General features: G+C 47.6%; 1 long non-coding RNA gene across 1 annotated transcript in view; it reads left to right on the top strand.

Moving 5' to 3' along the window:
* Positions 1-719: 719 nt before the first annotated feature.
* LOC135058265 (uncharacterized) overlaps positions 720-13181 on the top strand; it is a 100531-nt gene continuing 88069 nt past the window's right edge. The window contains exon 1 of the long non-coding RNA XR_010244714.1: positions 720-808. This is a non-coding gene — a long non-coding RNA (uncharacterized LOC135058265). The remainder of the gene's footprint in view (positions 809-13181) is intronic.

The following is a 13181-nucleotide window of genomic DNA, read 5'->3' as shown; positions in this document are numbered from 1 at the left end:
GAGGACGTGGCTGGCGTCCTCTCACTTTGTTTCAGAACTTTCAGGGGGCTGCAAATATCTTTATTCTGGGGACCAGCAGTATTATAGGAGGAGTACAGTACAGAGTTTTGCTGACCAGTGACCACCAGTATTATACGTTCTCTGCCTGAAAAACGCTCCATATCTGTGCTCAGTGTGCTGCATATATCTGTGCTCACACTGCTTTATTGTGGGGACTGGGGACCAGCAGCAGGGCCGGCGCTTCCACTAGGCAGCTTTAGGCAGCTGCCTATGAGCGCAGGGAACTGAGGGGGCGGCACACTGAGGCTGTCAGGAGCCCTGGTCATTCTAGTGGTTAGACCCCCTCCCTGTATCCCCCATGAAATAGCAGGCCAGCAGCAGCAGCAGCAGCAGGGTACCAGGCGGCATGGACATTGGACACACTAGTAGCAACGCTGCGGGGGTAGTCCTGCAACGCTACTAAACCAAGTGACAGCAACTGATGCTTTTTGGCCATTCCAGGCCACTATACCCTACTCAGTGTCCCGGGATCCACCACCGTTTTTCTTTAATTCACCACCTCTCTGTAGAAGATATGCAGTGGCAGCAGAGAGGTGGTTTCCCCCTCCGCCATTCCCGTTTCCGTGTCCCCTCTCTGCCGGCTCCATAGACTGCTGCTTTGGATTTTTTTGATGCTTTTGTGTTTAAGGGGGCGTGGCCACATAATCCGCGATTAGGCCACGCCCCCCGACTTTGCCAGTTCTCCCCGCGGTCTGTCTGTGGATCTGCCTGCTCTTTGGGAAACTGGCTCCTGTGATCAGAGCTGGAGGTAACTACTGTGGTAGTGCCAGGTGTGTGCCTCCAATATGAGTGTGTGTGCCTCGGTCCCAGTATGAGTGTCAGGGTGTGTGTTTCAGTGTGTGCCTCTGCCTCAGTATGAGTGTCAGTGTGTGTGTCTCCGTATCAGTGTGTGTGTTTCAGTATGAGTGTGTGTGCCTCTGCCTCAGTATGAGTGTCAGTGTGTGTGTCTCCGTATCAGTGTGTGTGTTTCAGTATGAGTGTGTGTGCCTCTGCCTCAGTATGAGTGTCAGTGTGTGTGTCTCCGTATCAGTGTGTGTGTTTCAGTACGAGTGTGTGTACCTCTGCCTCAGTATGAGTGTCAGTGTGTGTGTTTCAGTATGAGTGTGTGTGCCTCTGCCTCAGTATGAGTGTCAGTGTGTGTGTGTCTCCGTATCAGTGTGTGTGTGTTTCAATACGAGTGTGTGTGCCTCTGCCTCAGTATGAGTGTCCGTATCAGTGTGTGTGTTTCAGTACGAGTGTGTGTACCTCTGCCTCAGTATGAGTGTCAGTGTGTGTGTCTCCGTATCAGTGTGTGTGTTTCAGTATGAGTGTGTGTGCCTCTGCCTCAGTATGAGTGTCAGTGTGTGTGTCTCCGTATCAGTGTGTGTGTGTTTCAATACGAGTGTGTGTGCCTCTGCCTCAGTATGAGTGTCCGTATCAGTGTGTGTGTTTCATTACGAGTGTGTGTGCCTCTGCCTCAGTATGAGTGTCCGTATCAGTGTGTGTGTTTCATTACGAGTGTGTGTGCCTCTGCCTCAGTATGAATGTCAGTGTGTGTGTGTGTCTCAGTATCAGTGTGTGTGTCTCAGTATGAGTGTCAGTGTGTGTGTGTCTCAGCATCAGTGTGTGTGTGTCTCTGCCTCAGTATGAGTGTCAGTGTGTGTGTCTCCGTATCAGTGTGTGTGTTTCAGTACGAGTGTGTGTGCCTCTGCCTCAGTATGAGTGTCAGTGTGTGTGTCTCCGTATCAGTGTGTGTGTTTCAATACGAATGTGTGTGCCTCTGCCTCAGTATGAGTGTCCGTATCAGTGTGTGTGTTTCAGTACGAGTGTGTGTGGCTCTGCCTCAGTATGAGTGTCAGTGTGTGTGTCTCCGTATCAGTGTGTGTGTTTCAATACGAATGTGTGTGCCTCTGCCTCAGTACGAGTGTCCGTATCAGTGTGTGTGTTTCAGTACGAATGTGTGTGCCTCTGCCTCAGTATGAGTGTCAGTGTGTGTGTCTCCGTATCAGTGTGTGTGTTTCAATACGAATGTGTGTGCCTCTGCCTCAGTATGAGTGTCCGTATCAGTGTGTGTGTTTCAGTACGAATGTGTGTGCCTCTGCCTCAGTATGAGTGTCAGTGTGTGTGTCTCCGTATCAGTGTGTGTGTGTTTCAGTGTGTGCCTCTGCCTCAGTATGAGTGTCAGTGTGTGTGTCTCCGTATCAGTGTGTGTGTTTCAGTACGAGTGTGTGTGCCTCTGCCTCAGTATGAGTGTCAGTGTGTGAGTCTCCGTATCAGTGTGTGTGTTTCATTACGAGTGTGTGTGCCTCTGCCTCAGTATGAATGTCAGTGTGTGTGTGTGTCTCAGTATCAGTGTGTGTGTCTCAGTATGAGTGTCAGTGTGTGTGTGTGTGTGTGTGTGTGTGTGTGTGTGTGTGTGTGTGTGTGTCTCTGCCTCAGTATGAGTGTGTGTGTGTGTGTGTGTGTGTGTGTGTGTGCCTCTGCCTCAGTATGAGTGTGTGTGTGCCTCTGCCTCAGTATGAGTGTGTGTGTGCCTCTGCCTCAGTATGAGTGTGTATGTGTGCCTCTGCCTCAGTATGAGTGTCATTGTGAGTGTGCGTCTGCCTCAATGTGTGTTTTTTTTACGCTGTGGAGCCCAAAGTGTTATTTTCTTTTTTTCCTGAAAGGGGCGAATGTGTTTGTTATTATATATTCCTGTGGTGGCCAATGGCGGGGTGTTTATTTTTTTTGGGGGGGCGGTGGAGGCTGAAGTTTTGCCTAGGGTGCCAAGAACCTTGCACCGGCCCTGACCAGCAGTATTATATAGGAGGAGTACAGTGCAGAGTTTTGCTGACCAGTGACCACCAGTATTATACGTTGTCTGCCTGAAAAACGCTCCATATCTGTGCTCAGTGTGCTGCATATATCTGTGCTCACACTGCTTTATTGTGGGGACTGGGGACCAGCAGTATTATATAGGAGGAGTACAGTGCAGAGTTTTGCTGACCAGTGACCACCAGTATTATACGTTCTCTGCCTGAAAAACGCTCCATATCTGTGCTCAGTGTGCTGCATATATCTGTGCTCAATCTGCTTTATTGTGGGGACCAGCAGTATTATTTAGGAGGAGTACAGTGCAGAGTTTTGCTGACCAGTGACCACCAATATTATACGTTCTCTGCCTGAAAAACGCTCCATATCTGTGCTCAGTGTGCTGCATATATCTGTGCTCACACTGCTTTATTGTGGGGACTGGGGACCAGCAGTATTATATAGGAGGAGTACAGTGCAGAGTTTTGCTGACCAGTGACCACCAGTATACGTTGTCTGCCTGAAAAACGCTCCATATCTGTGCTCAGTGTGCTGCATATATCTGTGCTCACACTGCTTTATTGTGGGGACTGGGGACCAGCAGTATTATATAGGAGGAGTACAGTGCAGAGTTTTGCTGACCAGTGACCACCAGTATTATACGTTCTCTGCCTGAAAAACGCTCCATATCTGTGCTCAGTGTGCTGCATATATCTGTGCTCACACTGCTTTATTGTGGGGACTGGGGACCAGCAGTATTATATAGGAGGAGTACAGTGCAGAGTTTTGCTGACCAGTGACCACCAGTATTATACGTTCTCTGCCTGAAAAACGCTCCATATCTGTGCTCAGTGTGCTGCATATATCTATGCTCACACTGCTTTATTGTGGGGACCAGCAGTATTATTTAGGAGGAGTACAGTGCAGAGTTTTGCTGACCAGTGACCACCAGTATTATACGTTCTCTGCCTGAAAAACGCTCCATATCTGTGCTGCATTGTAGTATATAGGAGGAGTACAGTGCATAATTGTGCTGACCACCAGTATATAATATATAGGAGCACGGTACAGAAGGCCACTGCTCTACCTACCTCTGTGTCGTCAAGTATACTATCCATCCATACCTGTGGTGCATTTCAGTTTTGCACAGTTTGCTGACCACCAGTATATAATATATAGCAGTACGGTACAGTAGGCCACTGCTCTACCTACCTCTGTGTCGTCAAGTATACTATCCATCCATACCTGTGGTGCATTTCAGTTTTGCACAGTTTGCTGACCACCAGTATATAATATATAGCAGTACGGTACAGTAGGCCACTGCTCTACCTACCTCTGTGTCGTCAAGTATACTATCCATCCATACCTGTGGTGCATTTCAGTTGTGCGCAGTATATATAGTAGTAGGCCATTGCTATTGATACTGGCATATAATTCCACACATTAAAAAATGGGAACAAAAAAGTGGAGGGTAAAATAGGGAAAGATCAAGATCCAATTCCTCCTCGTGGTGAAGCTGCTGCCACTAGTCATGGCCGAGACGATGAAATGCCATCAACGTCGTCTGCCAAGGCCGATGCCCAATGTCATAGTAGAGAGCATGTAAAATCCAAGACACAAAAGTTCAGTAAAATGACCCAAAAATCTAAATTAAAAGCGTCTGAGGAGAAGCGTAAACTTGCCAATATGCCATTTACGACACGGAGTGGCAAGGAACGGCTGAGGCCCTGGCCTATGTTCATGGCTAGTGGTTCAGCTTCACATGAGGATGGAAGCACTCATCCTCTCGCTAGAAAAATGAAAAGACTTAATCTGGCAAAAGCACAGCAAAGAACTGTGCGTTCTTCGAAATCACAAATCCCCAAGGAGAGTCCAATTGTGTCGGCTGCGATGCCTGACCTCCCCAACACTGGACGGGAAGAGGTGGCGCCTTCCACCATTTGCACGCCACCTGCAAGTGCTGGAAGGAGCACCCGCAGTCCAGTTCCTGATAGTCAAATTGAAGATGTCACTGTTGAAGTACACCAGGATGAGGATATGGGTGTTGCTGGCGCTGGGGAGGAAATTGACAAGGAGGATTCTGATGGTGAGGTGGTTTGTTTAAGTCAGGCACCCGGGGAGACACCTGTTGTCCATGGGATGAATATGGCCATTGACATGCCTGGTCAAATTACAAAAAAAGTCACCTCTTCGGTGTGGAATTATTTTAACACAAATGCGGACAACAGGTGTCAAGCCGTGTGTTGCCTTTGTCAAGCTGTAATAAGTAGGGGTAAGGACGTTAACCACCTCGGAACATCCTCCCTTATACGTCACCTGGAGCGCATTCATCATAAGTCAGTGACAAGTTCAAAAACTTTGGATGACAGCGGAAGCAGTCCACTGACCACTAAATCCCTTCCTCTTGTAACCAAGCTCCTGCAAACCACACCACCAACTCCCTCAGTGTCAATTTCCTCCATACACAGGAAAGCCAATAGTCCTGCAGGCCATGTCACTGTCAAGTCTGACGAGTCCTCTCCTGCCTGGGATTCCTCCGATGCATCCTTGAGTGTAACGCCTACTGCTGCTGGCGCTGCTGTTGTTGCTGCTGGGAGTCGATCGTCATCCCAGAGGGGAAGTCGGAAGACCACTTGTACTACTTCCAGTAAGCAATTGACTGTCCAACAGTCCTTTGTGATTAAGATGAAATATCACAGCAGTCATCCTGCTGCAAAGCGGATAACTCAGGCCTTGGCAGCCTGGGCGGTGAGAAACGTGTTTCCGTTATCCACCGTTAATTCACAGGCAACTACAGACTTGATTGAGGTACTGTGTCCCCGGTACCAAATACCATCTAGGTTCCATTTCTCTAGGCAGGCGATACCGAAAATGTACACAGACCTCAGAAAAAGAGTCATCAGTGTCCTAAAAAATGCAGTTGTACCCAATGTCCACTTAACCACGGATATGTGGACAAGTGGAGCAGGGCAGACTCAGGACTATATGACTGTGACAGCCCACTGGGTAGATGTATTGCCTCCCGCAGCAAGAACAGCAGCGGCGGCACCAGTAGCAGCATCTCGCAAACGCCAACTCGTTCCTAGGCAGGCTACGCTTTGTATCACCGCTTTCCAGAAGAGGCACACAGCTGACAACCTCTTACGGAAACTGAGGAACATCATCGCAGAATGGCTTACCCCAAATGGACTCTCCTGGGGATTTGTGACATCGGACAACGCCAGCAATATTGTGCTTGCATTACATCTGGGCAAATTCCAGCACGTCCCATGTTTTGCACATACATTGAATTTGGTGGTGCAGAATTATTTAAAAAATGACAGGGGCGTGCAAGAGATGCTGTCGGTGGCCCGAAGAATTGCGGGCCACTTTCGGCATTCAGCCACCGCGTGCCGAAGACTGGAGCACCAGCAAACAGTCCTGAACCTGCCCTGCCATCATCTGAAGGAAGAGGTGGTAATGAGGTGGAATTCAACCCTCTATATGCTTCAGAGGATGGAGGAGCAGCAAAAGGCCATTCAAGCCTATACATCTGCCTACGATATAGGCAAAGGAGGGGGAATGCACCTGACTCAAGCGCAGTGGAGAATGATTTCAACGTTGTGCAAGGTTCTGCAACCCTTTGAACTTGCCACATGTGAAGTCAGTTCAGACACTGCCAGCCTGAGTCAGGTCATTATCCTCATCAGGCTTTTGCAGAAGAAGCTAAAGACATTGAAGGAGGAGCTAAAACAGAGCGATTCCGCTAGGCATGTGGGACTTGTGGATGGAGCCCTTAAGTCGCTTAACCAGGATTCACGGGTGGTCAATCTGTTGAAATCAGAGCACTACATTTTGGCCACGTGCTCGATCCTAGATTTAAAACCTATGTTGGATCTCTCTTTCCGGCAGAAACAAGTATGCAGAGGTTCAAAGACCTGCTGGTGAGAAAATTGTCAAGTCAAGCGGAATGTGACCCGTCAACAGCTCCTCCTTCACATTCTCCCGCAACTGGGGGTGCGAGGAAAAGGCTAAGAATTCCGAGCCCACCCGCTGGCGGTGATGCAGGGCAGTCTGGAGCGAGTGCTGACATCTGGTCCGGACTGAGGGACCTGCCAACGATTACTGAAATGTCGTCTACTGTCACTGCATATGATTCTCTCACCATTGAAAGAATGACCGCATCCAAGTAGGCACGTCAGACAGTCCGTACGTATACTGGCAGAAAAAAGAGGCAATTTGGATGCCCTTGCAGAAACTGGCTTTATTTTACCTAAGTTGCCCACCCTCCAGTGTGTACTCCGAAAGAGTGTTTAGTGCAGCCGCTCACCTTGTCAGCAATCGGCGTACGAGGTTACTTCCAGAAAATGTGGAGAAGATGATGTTCATCAAAATGAATTATAATCAATTCCTCCGTGGAGACATTCACCAGCAATTGCCTCCAGAAAGTACTCAGGGACCTGAGTTGGTGGATTCCAGTGGGGACAAATTAATAATCTGTGAGGAGGGGGATGTACACAGTGAAAGGGGTGAGGAATCGGACGATGAGGAGGAGGTGGACATCTTGCCTCTGTAGAGCCAGTTTGTGCAAGGAGAGATTGATTGCTTCTTTTTTGGTGGGGGCCCAAACCAACCAGTCATTTCAGTCACAGTCGTGTGGCAGACCCTGTCGCTGAAATGATGGGTTTGTTAAAGTGTGCATGTCCTGTTTATACAACATAAGGGTGGGTGGGAGGGCCCAAGGACAATTCCATCTTGCACCTCTTTTTTCTTTCATTTTTCTTTGCATCATGTGCTGTTTGGGGACTATTTTTTTTGAAGTGCCATCCTGCGTGACACTGCAGTGCCACTCCTAGATGTGCCAGGTGTTTGTGTCGGCCACTTGGGTTGCTTAGCTTAGCCTTCCAGCGACCTCGGTGCAAATTTTAGGACTAAAAATAATATTGTGAGGTGTGAGGTGTTCAGAATAGACTGAAAATGAGTGGAAATTATGGTTATTGAGGTTAATAATACTATGGGATCAAAATGACCCCCAAATTCTATGATTTAAGCTGTTTTTGAGGGGTTTTTGTAAAAAAAAACACCCGAATCCGACAAAAAATTTTCAGGGAGGTTTTGCCAAAACACGTCCGAATCCAAAACACGGCCGCGGCCAAAACCAAATCACAAAACCCGAAAAATGTCCGGTGCACATCACTAATAATAAATACACACAGGCCGATAGGCTAAAACAGGGAAATCTGAATATGCAGTAATATTGCTAAACAAGGTAACTATAGAAAAAAAAGACTGGGCACTTTCTTATCAATTTATAATACCATAGCTCAGTAATTGTGTAGAACGAGTGCGGCACCATACAGTGGTATACCCGCCGGCGTCACAGCTTACATTGGTAAATCAAATTGACATATCTAGTAGTTTTGCAGTAGGAATGAGTGGATGCCAGACCCGCCAAGAAACGGGGAATTCCCCGGTACTAGGGGGCTGCTCGCCCCTGAAGGGCATGTGGCTAGGGCGTGGTTATGCCACACTGACTGCCCAGGCCACCCAGATAGGCCCGTCACCGACCCTTTCTATGCCACTGGCATAAACCCCCAGAGGCAGCATAGAACGGGGCCCATTGTGGTAGGGCCCAGTGTGAGTTCTGATCGTATATGATACTTCCAAGTTCCAACACACGTTCTTATTGCATATACCTGTTGCCATGACTGCCAATCCGTCACCGTATCTGCGTTCCATTCTGATCACTTCATGACTTCTTTCATAAACCGACAAATAAAACAGGGATCGGGAGGGAGGGTAGGTTAACTCACAAAAGGGGAGATGTATCAAGTCTTGGAGAGAGAGAGAGAGAGAGTAGGGAAGCTAAACAAATCAACCAATCAACTTCTGTCATTTATCTAACACAGTATTTGAAATGAGAGTTAGTAGCTGATAGTTGCTATGGGCAACTGGAAGGCAAGTAGTGAATGCTGCACTCTGGTTAGTGGATTGCTCCAGCCATTCGCCAATGCTGCACTCTGATTGGTGGATAGCTCCAGCCATCCACCAATCAGCATGCTGACAGCCATTCACTGTCTTTTTGCAATCTGGAAGGCAGGTAGAGAATTCTGCACTCTGATTAGTGGATAGCTCCAGCCATCCACCAATCAGCATGCTGTCAGTCACTCACTGTCTTTTTGTAATCTGGAAGGCAGGTGGAGAATGCTGCACTCTGATTGGTGGATAGCTCCAGAAATTCACCAATGCTGCAATCTGATTGGTAGATAGCGCCAGCCATCCACCAATCAGAATGCTGACAGCCATTCACTGTCTTTTTGCAATCTGGAAGGCAGGTGGAGAACTCTGCACTCTGATTGGTGGATAGCTCCAGCCATCCACCAATCAGCATGCTGTCGGTCACCCACTGTCTGGCTGCAGGCTTGGAGGCTGGTAGAGAATGCTGCCTGGCTGCTCTGATTGTGTGACCAGCACCCATCTCTGCTCGACGGACCCTAGAATTGTGGGGCCCTGTGCAGCTGCCCAGTGGTCTATACATCATTTTCCAGTGTCTTCCGCACAAGAATACATTTCTCACACCTTCTGTATGTGGCACGCCAGTCACAGATGTCTCTTATCTGCATAATCGGGGGTAACCGTACTCAGCGTAAATTTACCAGCCATTGTTAATAATATAGCACTGTCATTAATGGCAGAACCCGGCGTGTGACTTGCTTCATTCTTTGAGAAATTGGGAATAACTGAGTTTCAGCATGGCTTAATCAATTCGCCCATCTCTAATTATCATATGCCGATCATTAGTTATGTACAGTATAACACTTACGTACTGACAATTATCCGATGGTCATTGTTAAGTAATGTATTTGTTCTGCTACACATGTATTTTGTGCTAATCCATATAATTGTCATGTTATTTGATACAGAATTGCCCAGTTCCCGTTACAAAATGTCCTATTTCACGGAAATCCGGTCTAGATCCGGTCAACTCACAATAGGACAGGGATACGCCCAAAAAAAAAGCGCAAGGTTGTTTCTGCGCATTCGCTGTTTGCAAACCCCCTCCCCCCCTGCTTGCTTATGAAGAGAGATACGAGCAACTTCCATCCATCCCCCCCCAGTTGTGTCGTTTTGTTAAGCGCCGGATTAGCATGGCTAGGATGCGGGCTGGATCAATGAAAGGATGAACGCTCGGCTGAGTTTTGAATACCCTGCTCGTGAGTCAGAGCAAAGATAGACCAGAGTTAATTAACTATAAGCATTAAAAATATATATATATAACATCTCGCGTTGACGCGTCAGACTTGCTCCAGTTGTTCCGGGCAACGGCATCGCGGTCGGAAAATTCAGAAACAAATCAGTTCTGTAAAATTAAAGAAAATTGTAAAAAAAAAAAAGAAGACGACGTGCAAAACATTTTCTAATTTTACATCTACATTTACATTGTGCCAAAGGGGCACGACTCATTGACAAGACTGTAATTGCAGAAATAACTTGCTCATCTCGAGAGGAAAGCTATAAAAAAATACATACAGTATATATATATATATATATATATATATATATATATATATATATATATATATATAAAACTACTTGACAAGTGAAAAGAAGCACAATGCAGAAGAAGTCATCGTAAACTCCTGACGTTAAACAGAAACGCTGAAGGCAAACGAGGAATGCGGTGGCTTTACCTTAAACGCCTCAGGAGAAAACCATTTCCAAAATGATGAGCTCTGAGAGAGACCTGCCAGGCCTCAATCACGCTATGCTGCGCACATCCTCTCCGCCCCACATCCAGAACTCCATCACTCTGTCCTGAAGGAGAATTAAGCAACTCCAATAGTTTTATGTAGTGTTTGAAACACGGACATGTGTCTTTCACCACCACTGATAAAGCCTGGGCTTAGTACTCCTTTTTTTTTTTACCTTGTCCCCACTGAGGAATTATTTAATAAGCCCCCAAGCGGGTGTTTAAAGTGCAAACAGTCAGGATCTATCACTGACATGAGCGGATGTGTCCGGGATGTTCTGCTGCTGAGTTTATTGGATGAGAAGCCTCTACGTTTCTCTTGTATGTCAGGCCCTCAGCGTCCACCAGTAACGGTAGGGGCGCCTCAAACAGTTGCAGTTTGCAGGCTTCTTCCATACGTAATATCGCCCTGCATCGACCTTTCATTGGGTGTCATTCCGAGTTGATCGCTAGCTGAAAATGTTTGCTGCGCAGCGATGATGCCAAAAAAAGGCACTTCTGCGCATGCGTATACGGCACAATGCGCACGCGCGACATACTTTCACAAAAGCCGATGCAGTTTCACACAAGGTCTAGCGAAGCTTTTCAGTCGCACTGCTGGCCGCAGAGTGATTGACATGAAGTGGGCGTTTCTGGGTGCCAACTGACCGTTTTCAGGAAGTGTTCGAAAAAACGCAGGCTTGCCAGAAAAAACGCAGGCGTGGCTGGGTGAACGCAGGGCGTGTTTGTGACGTCAAATCCGGAACTGAATGGTCTGAAGTGATCGCAAGCGCTGAGTAAGTCTGGTACTACTCTAAAACTGCACAATTTTTTTATGTAGCCGCTCTGCGATGAAAGCGATCGCACTCTTGCAAAGCTAATATACACTCCCAGTGGGAGGCGGCATAGCGTTTGCACGGCAGCGAAAAACTGCTAGCGAGCGAACAACTCGGAATGACCCCCATTGGCTCTTGCAGCACCAAAGCAATAAAGGGTTCCCAGATCTTTTCACCAATCCCTTTAATTTCACAAGATTACTCTTAAAGCAGATGCGAAGTAAAAAAAAAGAAGCTCCACCCATCTGCTACCAGATTATGGGCCCGATTCAGACCTGATCTCCTCTGTGCGTTTTTGCAGCGGTCTGTGATCAGATAGTCGCCACCCACAGAGACTGAAAACCCACCTCGTGCAAGTGTGCGAATGCATGTGTACGTTGTGCAAAAATTCCGCCAGACAGCGGACATCTGCAAATCCGTTTGCAACTCACTCACCAGCGAATGATTTTTCCAGTCTGTGCGCAGCCCAGGACTTACTCCTACAGTGCGATGAGAACAGGCTGATCGGGGCCGGAGCTGACGTCACACACCCGCCCTAAAAAAGGCTTGGCCACAGCTGCGTTTTTCCTGACACTCCCAGAAAACGGCCAGTTACCACCCCCAAACGCCTGCTTCCTGCCAATCACCTTGTGTACGCCTAGCGATCGGAATTTTCGCACCATCCTGACGCTATTTGGCCTTGCGCTTGCGATTTTGCACAACAGCAATCAGATCTGAATCGGGTGTTTCAAAAAATTAAAAGATGATCAGTTTCCACAACCGCTGTTTTCTATATTGTATGCAAAAATGTAACTCGGGCGAGATGTAACAAGAGGAGAAGTTGCCCATAGCAACAAATCAGATTTTAGCTCTTATTTTATAGAATGTGCTCGATAAATGATAGCTAGGTCCCGAGGCAGTAAGGGCAATGTCGCAACGTACCGTTGGCCGCAACTTTGCACATGCGTCGGACCTCTACTGTGCACATGCAGTATGGGTCCTGCATTTTAGGACGCCGTACGGCTGCAGACATCGAGTGATTGACAGTCTGCAGCCGCTTTGCGGCAGGGAGGGGGCGGTACCAGTTGATTATAGGGAGAAAATAGCAATTGGCAGCAAATATGCGTCAGAACTTTTTCTTAGTCATTATAACGGTGATATGAGCGTGGACGACCTCTTGTGTTTCGGCATCTTTGGAGGCAGGTTCACAGTTTCTTGAGTTTGAGTTACAGTAACAGGCCAATCTGTGGTCTCCATAAAATGCCATTTTGTGTCACCACCTCCCGCTAGATTTTTTACGCCGGTGGTTATTTCTAGACCATGCCCCTTCTACATAGTGCTTATTACACCCATAGAGGCTTCATCGGATTGGAAGGCTGGACAGATGCTACCAAAACAGGACCTAGGACTTTCACGCACTTAGTGCCACAGGAGGTATTTTGTATGCAACACTTATTGGGTGAAAATAACGCTGGTATGCATCGGTAGTCAATTAGTCAGGGCTGTCTAGTCTTAACAGCCTGGGCAAAGCAATGCACTGAGGCCCCTACACACCCATCCACTGGAACCAATCACTTCACATGCTTCCATACAGTGAGTGGCTGTCGATGCTATGATTGGTGGATAGCTCCAGCCATCCACCAATCAGCATGCTGACAGCTATTCACTATATTGCTGCTTTCCTGCTCTGGATGTGTGACCACCAGCCACCACTGCCCACTGCTCAAAGGCCCCTAAAATTGTGGGGCCCTGGGCAGATGCCCAGTATGCCTACACGTTAAGATGGCTCTGGTAGCAGCTTCGGTCCAGCGAAATGAGCTAGTTATTTT

The sequence above is a fragment of the Pseudophryne corroboree genome, chromosome 3 (genome assembly GCF_028390025.1).
Source record: "Pseudophryne corroboree isolate aPseCor3 chromosome 3, aPseCor3.hap2, whole genome shotgun sequence".
Taxonomy (NCBI): domain Eukaryota; kingdom Metazoa; phylum Chordata; class Amphibia; order Anura; family Myobatrachidae; genus Pseudophryne; species Pseudophryne corroboree.
Note: the sequence above shows the minus strand (reverse complement) of the source record. Positions and strands in the feature narration are given on the sequence as shown.